Source organism: Hippocampus comes, unplaced genomic scaffold (genome assembly GCF_001891065.2).
Source record: "Hippocampus comes isolate QL1 unplaced genomic scaffold, H_comes_QL1_v1.1 scaffold39, whole genome shotgun sequence".
In the NCBI taxonomy this organism is placed as follows: domain Eukaryota; kingdom Metazoa; phylum Chordata; class Actinopteri; order Syngnathiformes; family Syngnathidae; genus Hippocampus; species Hippocampus comes.
In genome coordinates, this window is record NW_017842054.1 from 765147 (window position 1) to 774324 (window position 9178).

At 49.8% G+C, this 9178-nt stretch overlaps 2 long non-coding RNA genes across 2 annotated transcripts in view; one reads left to right on the plus strand and one right to left on the minus strand.

Moving 5' to 3' along the window:
* Positions 1 to 5535, plus strand: part of LOC109510086 (uncharacterized) — a 17584-nt gene extending 12049 nt beyond the window's left edge. The window contains exon 5 of the long non-coding RNA XR_002167062.1: positions 5167 to 5535. This is a non-coding gene — a long non-coding RNA (uncharacterized LOC109510086). The remainder of the gene's footprint in view (positions 1 to 5166) is intronic.
* LOC109510085 (uncharacterized) overlaps positions 1 to 9178 on the minus strand; it is a 43771-nt gene that overhangs the window by 14546 nt on the left and 20047 nt on the right. The window lies entirely within an intron of this gene.

A 9178-nucleotide genomic window follows, 5' to 3' on the forward strand; every position in this document is an offset into this window, starting at 1 on the left:
CCCTCTTCTTCCATTGAGCGGGCGACCGACAGAATTGGCGGGGAGGGGGCGAGGGGGATTACACGCAACTCTTGAAAAAGTCAACATTGATCACATAATTTACTGTGTGTTTTTGCGTGGCCCCCCCCCAAGCATGCCGCCGAGTTCAAAGCGACGCTACTTATGCTCTGCCGCTGTTGTTCTGAAAGTCATGCGCCCCGCACAAACACCGCGCCGTCGTAATCTTTGAGGCATTAATCTGCCGCGCAAACAGTCCCAACTTTTCTGGAAGGGCTTTCCGTGCCGTTTCTGAGCAGGCTGAAGCAAGCGAGCTGCAGAGGATTTGCGTCCATTCAGCCTCAGATTATTCCCTCCGCAGCACAAAGTAAAAAAAAAAAAAAATGTACACATGCAAAATGTTTGCCAGGATTAGAGGACACTTGGAGTTGAGAGGCTCCGCGGTTGTTTTGTTGTTGTTGTTGTTTTCGTGGCCACCGAATGCAAAAACACATCTTATTTGTTTTCACGTTCCGTACAGAACGGCCGTTCGGGAGACAATACGAAGGCTGGCGTCATCCGTTGAGTTTTGACTCATTTCATGCCAACCGTTTTCTCTCAAAGTGGGAGGACCGCTGCCAGCCGTTTTTGACCGTTTTGAATCATTTGTTCAGAGAATTGAATTGTGGAGGTGTCGAAGCACGGAAGCTACCGAAAAAAAGAGCCTGAACCCTCCTCTTCTTTCTTCACGAGAAAAAAAAAAGTACATTTGACCTTTTACCATTCCAGTTGAACATTGCTAAGTTTCTTGAAAAAACTCGTTTCCGAGACAAATTCAGAGAAAAAGAGCTTTTTGTGAACCGATCCTTTTCAAGCGGAACTTTCACTTTGATGCCGTTTTTTTTTTTCTTTTGCGTTTGTGGTACCTCCAATACCTAAAGAGTGCTTTCCTACTAACAACCTCAACAACACAAAACAGATTGCCCAATAACAGTGCATTGCAAGAAAAACACCTCACCGATGCGTCAACTTTTCATGAGCGTTGAACTTTGTCCATGTTCTCCCCACCACACTGTTTTCGCACGTCGCCTCGCCACGTGGGATCGCCGTACTGTAGAGCCAAACACACACACACACACACACACACACACACACACGATGTACAGACCAAGATCTGATCAAAGCCATTCCTGCCATCTGATGGTGATTTATCATTTGGAAATCATTCCCATAACCTTGATACTTGTTTATTTTTGGAATTTGAATTTGAAAAACACCAAAACGTCAAGTACGTGATAGGCTTTTTGTAAACATTTCACATTTTGGCAATCGAGTTAAAAGCATTTTCATTTGATTTGATTTTGTTCGTGCAGATGTTTTCTTCATTTGTAGCTCTTACGTTCGTTTTCATCAAAATATAAGAACCTTGATTCCAAGACACCCAAAACATCTCCCTCGTTTCGATGTTGATGACCAATATAGAACCAGCAAGAAGACTACGCCGGACTGGATGCGGAGGTGTCCATGTTGGCCTCCTCGCTAACCTCGCCGCATCCATATTCATGCGTGTGGAAGCAGCGGCGAGATGTGGAACATCTCTGTGTCTCATTTGCATCCGATAAATAAATAAGGCGGCCCAATCAAGTGTACCGTGTGACCGTCTGTCTGTCTGTCTGTCTGTGTGTGTGTGTGTGTGTGTGTGTGTGTGTGTGTGTGTGTGTGTGTGTGTGTGTGAGAGATATGGCCCCGAGCTGGTTAAAATTGCATGACGGTAGGCGGACTTGTATGCAGACGAGAGTTGGGATTGGTCCAGTCAGGTGTTTTTTTTTTTTTTTTTTTTTTTACGTGAGGAGACAACAGTGTGCGCCAAAGAGAGAGAGGAACAAGAAATGCTGCACATGGGGGGGGGGGCCCTCCCCCTCCCCCTCCCCCTCCTCCTCCTCCTCCGCCGCTGCCACCGCCCTCCACACAATAATGAATTTCAAATAAGTTGTTCTCTTCAGGAGTAAGTGGCAGCCACTCCTTAAAGCTGCTTTGTCCAGATAATTGAGTTTCCAAAAGTTTGGAGGATGAGGAACCTCAAGAGAAGTGGAGGACGAGGCGGAGGAGGGCAGCAGGCTACCGGCTTTATTTATGCCTTGATTGAGCCCCGCGTGTTCGTGCGAGGGCATCGCGACGATTGCTTCCGTTCACGTCGGAATTGGCGCCGGGGCGCGAGCTGCCTTCACGCACTGCGGACGCGCGCACCCGTCCGGCAGTGCGGGAAAGATGAAATGTTTCACGTCTTGCGTGCGGGCTTCATCGCCGGCGCCCGGTCCGGCCCGGCCCGGCCTGCCGCGATCAGCGAGCGAGCGAGCGCCAAGGCGACGCGGACTCAATGAGATGCATTAGTGGCGGGATTTGAATTGACAATGTCATTTGCCGCCGCTTGGTCTTTTTCTTCTTCTCCCGAAGGGTCGGCGAACAGCGGGAGACTGAAGCCGCCCCCCCCCCCAAAACAAAGCCGACAGCGTGGGTAATTTGTTTTGAAGCCGGTTTTCCGCCAAAGTCCAACTGTTGTTCGCAAGCCGACGAGTTCAATACGACCAAAAGACAAAACTCTTTGCCCGCGTTTTACCGCAAAACTTTCCAAATGTTTAGCGTTCTTGCGCTAACATAGGACAGGAATAAACAAAAACAAAAAAAATGCTTTCGAATACACCCCAGCCATGTTTTAGTAGCATTTACACGGCTTCATTTTTTTAAAAAGGCCTTTCGATGCTCCGAAAACGTATTTTGGTTTTATTTACTGCTCATGTCTGCAGCCAAACTTCGAGGAGAGCCACTGGCACAAACGTTTGACTCTCGGTCATTTGACTTCCTGTTTTGACCCTTGGCGGAAAACGGCGATCGCTTGACATCACAAATAAATCAATACATCTCTCATCTCAAGCTCGTGAGCCAAGGCGCAAGTCGCCGCCGTGTAAATGTCATCGTGCGAGCGCCTGCCGTTGCCGCACGTCCGCGGCATGTGACCGCTTCGATGTTGGCGGAGGTGAGCCGGATCGGTCTGACAGGTGAGGTGCGACAACACGCCTCTCCGCCGTTTCCACGGACGTCTTGACAGCGTTGGCCTTGGGCCTGGATCCTCCTTTCCCAGCAAAATTGAGCGACATGAGCTCAAAGGGGTAATTGGCCTCCCTCGCCTCTTGTTTAGCGCCTGATTGTACGTTCTTGAGCGTGCGAAACCCAAACCTGGCCATTGTGCACGACGGGTCGAGAGCGAGACGCCAGTCGGCTCCGCGCAGACGTGCAACGAAGTCGCCTCTGCGTCCAAATCCTCACGTTGACGTCAAGCGTACTCGCCCCCTGTGATGATTGCGCACGGTTGAAAGCGCACACTCTCAGCACAACTTTGTGTTTGGTGGAGGCGTGCGTCTCCCGATCTGATTCAGATTGACAGGATGCTTAGGAGGCTTGCTGCTCACTGTAATTACACGCACTTGAGAAATGTCGCCTCTGTGCGTCGAGGAGGAGGGTGTAATCAACGCTCGCTCCCTCTCTCGCTCTCCATCTCTCACACACACACACCTGACATTCTTGCAAAGATTAGAACACACCTTTTTGTTGCTTTGGAATCCAATGAAGGGCACCATGAAAATCAGACGTACATGCGAAGGAAAACCTTGCCCTCACCAACCCTAACCGGAATGGTAATCCTTACCCTAACCCTAACCCTTCCTCTAACCCAATCCTAAACTTTACGCTAACCCCAAACCCTAACCAATCCTAACCCTTACCCAACCCTAACCCAACCATCACCCTTACCGAACCCTAACCCTAATCCTAACCCTTACCCAACTAACCCAAACCCTTACCCTAAGCAACCCTAAGCCTTACCCAACCCTTACCCTACCCTAACCCTTACTCGAACCCTCACCCTAACCAACCCTCAACCTTCCCCAACCCGAACGCTAATCCGAACCCTCACCCTAACCTAAGGCAACCCTCACCCTAACTCAACCCAACCCTAACCTTAAGCCTGAGTCCTAACCGCAACCCTAAATCTGAGCAAACCCTAATCACTTCCGGTCATATTTTATTTTTTCACAACATACGGCGTCGACACGAGGCGGTCGTGTCCGGACGTGTGAACTTCTGCTGTCAGACAGGCAGCAGCTAGCAAACCCAAACCACTTATGCACCCGTGCGCGCGCACGCGCGCAAATAGCTGCGAGTGTTCAGAGCACGCACAAAGTGTGAGCAACAGCCATGCTCGGCTCGGGAATAACATTACATCCCTGCAGGCAAAATGTTAAGCGCAAGTGGAAGTGACAGAAGGAGAAGTGATTGACGGACTTGACCTTTTTGCAGAATCCGACCGTAAATTTCATCCGCAATTTCCGTACTTGATCGGCTGCGGCGCAACGTGAGCGTCAGAAAGCGGAGGCCACGACACGTGCGCGGAATGCCGTTTGAGTGACATTTGGCCCTTCAAAGTGCAGCGAGCAAGCCGTCTCCAGCTCCCATTTCCAATATGGTTTGTTTTAGCACATCGTCGCTGTCGGGTGGAAACGTATGTCCAAATATGGTCAATTTCATTTTTTTTTTCCCCACAAGTTGAAACGATCATGGGGGGGAGGGGGGTTGCACATTATTAACCAATTGAAAGTGTCAATGGAAATAGCTCGACAATCTCCTCCTGCTGATGTTCATTTCTTTCCTCGTGTGTCTTTTCATGGTGCTCCGCATCGTGACCGATAAGCATTCGGGAGGAACGCGCTTCGTCAAACAAAGACTCGAGCGCAGGCGACAACCTTTGGGATCGTTTGAGAAAAATGGCGGTTGCTGTTTTCTGACACCCAAGCAGGGCAACGCCAAAGGGGGGGCCACGGGTCTCGAAGGCATGGGGGTCTCTTACCGTGCAACACGGGGGGCGTCAGCGAGTCGTCTCCACGGAAAAGAGTGAGACTGTGTGTGTGTGTGTGTGTGTGTGTGTGTGTGTGTGTGTGTGTGTGTGTGTGTGTGTGTGTTTGTGTGTGTGTGTCTCTCTGGGGTGTCGCGATGCATCAGAGCACAGGCCAAACATTCCCCAGGCAGCCTGACCACGTAGTGCTTTTCGATGTTTTAATCTAGGACACGTGTGTGTGTGTGTGTGTGTGTGTGTGTGTGTGTGTGTGTGTGTCTGATGGCATCCAACTGTGACAAAAGGTGAATAAAGGAAATACACTAACACTGTATGCCATTGCACCCTCCAAAGCATCTGCAAGGTATGTTTGCCAACCATCCAGCCGCACCAATGCAAACTGTCCAACAGCGCCGACAACTCCGCTGAACAAAACAGGACTGTGAAAAATGCTCCCCATGACGGGCACGCAAAACACAAGCGCCTCGGGGCTGTCCAGCGGCCACAGTCAAATTCCTCCCAGTCAAAATCGGGCCGGCTCACGCGTACTGCCGAGAAGGCGCAACCACCAAGCGAAGAGTCTTCCCCTTGGACGACTGTCGTGGCCAAAACGCTGAGAACTGTCCACAACAGGTCCACACCAAAGACAACAAACACCATGTGACAAAAACAACATTCAAGGTTTTTTGTTGTTGTTTTTTGAACATATTGATTGACAAGTATGGGCATTTTTAGGCCATGGAAACAACAAAGCCAATCCAAATTTTCAACGTGACGCAAAAAGGGCAGACTTTGCATAAAACAAGTCCCTTGATCTGCTAAAGGATGTCTTCTTCAAATAAGAGAAGCAGCCACTTTGTGTAATTGCTTATTATAAGCGGAGCGGGGGGCCTCACTTCTGGAAGGATCACGCCGATAAGATGCTTGCACGCTGCTTCAAGGACGTCGGCAGCGGCCGCCACCGCCGTCTCAGAAGAAGTCGACGGAACGGTAATTGGTTCGAGATCAACGGAGCTGCAATTAATTTACTTTGAGAGCCGGACAAGAGGGGGACGGAGTAATCACAAAAGCAATAAGGCCGAGGAAATGTGATGCAACGCCGCCACGGGGGCCGAGGCGGCATGTCCGCGCGGCTCGCCGCCATCCCGTTGCCACGGAATTGAAAAAGCACAACAGCGGCGCTCGGTCCGGCCGCGTCCCTCGACTTAATCGTTCGACCGGGGCGCCGTTTAATGCAGGAGGAGGCCCTGGCTTTTAAAAACTATTTAAAAAGAAGCCATGCAAATCACAGTGGTGCGCAAAATGAAAACACTTCCGACAACAGCGCCCTGCGGGACGCCCGGGAGGCGCTCGGGAATGCGCGGACCGCGGGGTGCTGTATAATGACCGCGGCCCCCGGACGGCGAGGTACACGCTTGTTATGCTAAAAGGCGAGAGCCGTCGCTTCGGGCCAGCGGGAGGGCAGGCGCTCGCATAAACACGGGGAGGGGACGCAACGCTGGACCTTAATAAGCTCGCGCAAATGGCCGCCGCAAAGGCGCTGACGAGAATCAAGACAAAGGCCTCCGCCCCTGAGTTTTGGGATCTTTTTTTTTTTTTTTTTTTTGAAAGTGGCTTCAAGACGCTTCACTCAGTTTGGATTGAGACTGAGTGAATGGCATGTAAAAATGCCACGCGGTGTGTCACGGCGCGGCGAGTCAACGGGATGTGCCGCCATGGTGTCGAGAACGGCTTCGCTTCCATGAAATTCGCACCACTCATAAAAGGTGTCATGTTGCCAATGACGATAATGAGCGGGGCTCGACGTTCTCGGCCTGCTCCAGGAGAGCGCTCCGATGTGAGACGCGGCCTTTTGTCTTCCACGCCTCACATTGTTTCGCGAGGTCGTCGGAGGCGCGGCCTTTGAGGAGGGAGCCGCACATTTACCATTAGCTGACAAGTCGCCGCTGGAAAAGGATACACTTAGCCCATTAAAGATTGGCCGATTTTTCTTTCCCCCTCCCCGTTTTCTCCGCCGTGACATTTGAGAGTCCCCGCCAAAGTCGAGTATCCAGCCCACCCCCGCCCCCCCCCGTTCACACGGCCTCCACTTAGGCCAGGTAGGGAGAGCGCCGCTGCCATCGCCGCATTACAAATGGACTTCATTCACCAAGGTGAAGTGTGCCACGCCGATAAATGCACTTGCTTGAATGTCAGCAAATGTCAGCGCGGAAGCCATTTGCCGCCACTTGAACAGCCTCTCCCCGGCCACACGCTGATTGCAGGAAGGAGGAGGCGGAGTTTGCGACGCACCTGGATAGAACTAAGACGAAGGCCGGCTCATTTCCGCATGCTTGAGCAATCGAGCCACCTGAGACGTTTTCGCAAAAACACACGAGCTGCCAACGACGACATAATCCTTGCCTTTTCTCCTTCCCCGCTCAGGAAGGAAGGAGGAGTATGCCATCCGATATTTACGGCCACAATGGCCTGTCACGCAAACATTCTGATGTTGGTTGTCACTTTCCGGATGTTAGCGCCTTGCGAACACAAAAGTCGGCTTGCCCGACGTTCATTCCAAAGAGAGGGAGCGGCCTTGGGAAAAGGCTCCCTCCCCTCTGACCTTAGTTCTCGGGACCCGGAGTGGTGTCCGGTCGCCAGCGAGCAGGTGCGGAGGAGCTCTTTTGGAAATGAAGGGATGCCAAAGGAGGAGAGATTTGCTCCATCTTACGAGTCGCAGTCAAAAGGCGAGCGGCGGCGTTTTGGACCAACTGGAGACGGAGGATGGGCTGACTCCAAAGTCAAGCGCGTTACAGCCATCCGGCCGTGATGTGACGAAGGCATGAATGACGGTTTCAAAGTGCTCGAGAGGTTTTACTTTAGCCGGCTGCCGTCGATGAAAGAAGCTGGATTGGACAACGGCACCGATTTGACGGTCCCGATTCAAATCAACTGTCCCGTTGAAGACCCAAGTTCCAGACTGATGCCATTTTATGCAAAACTGCAACTGATGATGACTGATTTTGGATGGGACGGACAAGGGCCACTGGGACCACACGCCAACACTTAAGGATGAATTGTACTCAAAAAATAAAAGAAAATAAAAAACTACAACTAAAAAAACATTTCAGTTCACAAAATAACAGTGAGAGTGCTTTAAAAAAAAAAAACAACTGAAACCAGATTGTACATTTATAAAACGAACAAAAAATAACCACCGATCTTTGTCAATTCATTTCTGAAATGGGCTTTTGTGATTTGTTTCAAATGTAGTCATGTTGACTTTATGAGAGAGAGAGACTTATTGTGACGGCTCCGATAACGACACAGAAGCGAGTTGAAGAGAATACAAGTCTGTCACTGTCAGAGCCAAAATGAAAATGAGTTTCCAGCACCAACTTGTTTTGGAGATGATTTTGTGTGCATGCTTGCGTGGACCTTTTTTTGCGTTGAAGTTCTCGTGGTGAATCTTCTGAGCATCGCCAGCCTGGTCGATTTGGACTCGGCTTCATCCGCTTTCATTCCAAATTGTCAAAGCGGCAAAACGCCGGGAAGGATGAGCGGGGAGCGTTTTGACGCCCGCCGTCTTGAGCACGTCGACGGAAGACAACGCGGATTCCATTGAAGCTCTTTCTTTTCATGAACGCATTTGGTCTCAGGTGATACGCGACGTGCGGCGGAATATTCAGAGAACAAGTGAATCGGTCGTTGCGCTAATCCTCCATGAAAAACGTGTTCCGTGGAAACAAACAAACAAAAAGAAAAAAAAGCGATTAGGGCATCCGGTGTCAAAAAAGAAACCACTTACCTGCACCAAAGGTAATTTGTAACCTTAGCAACCGCTTGTGAAAATTGAATGGGGGATTAGAAACGGCTGGAAACAAGACACACACACACACACACATATACGTGTGTGTGTATGTATAAATGTGTGTGTGTGTGTGTGTGTGTGTGTGTGTGTGTGTGTGTGTGTGTGTGTGTGTGAGTGAAATTTTGTATGGAAAAAAAAAGTTAGATTTATTTACATACACATATATATATACTGTATATGTGTGTGTGTATATATATATATATATATATATATATATATATATATACACTGTATATGCAGAAATGGTCTGACTTCAAATCATTCTGGAGGAGAAAAGTTACACACGGACACCAAAAGGACAAGTGATGTTGATAAATATATATATTTTATTTCAATCATGATTAAAAGAATCGCAACATAATTTAATTTCATTCACCAACGGTCCATTTTGGCTGTACAAGAAGGTGTGTGTGTGTGTGTGTGTGTGTGTGGTCACACAGCGAACAGTGCGTCTTCCCCGCTGTCGG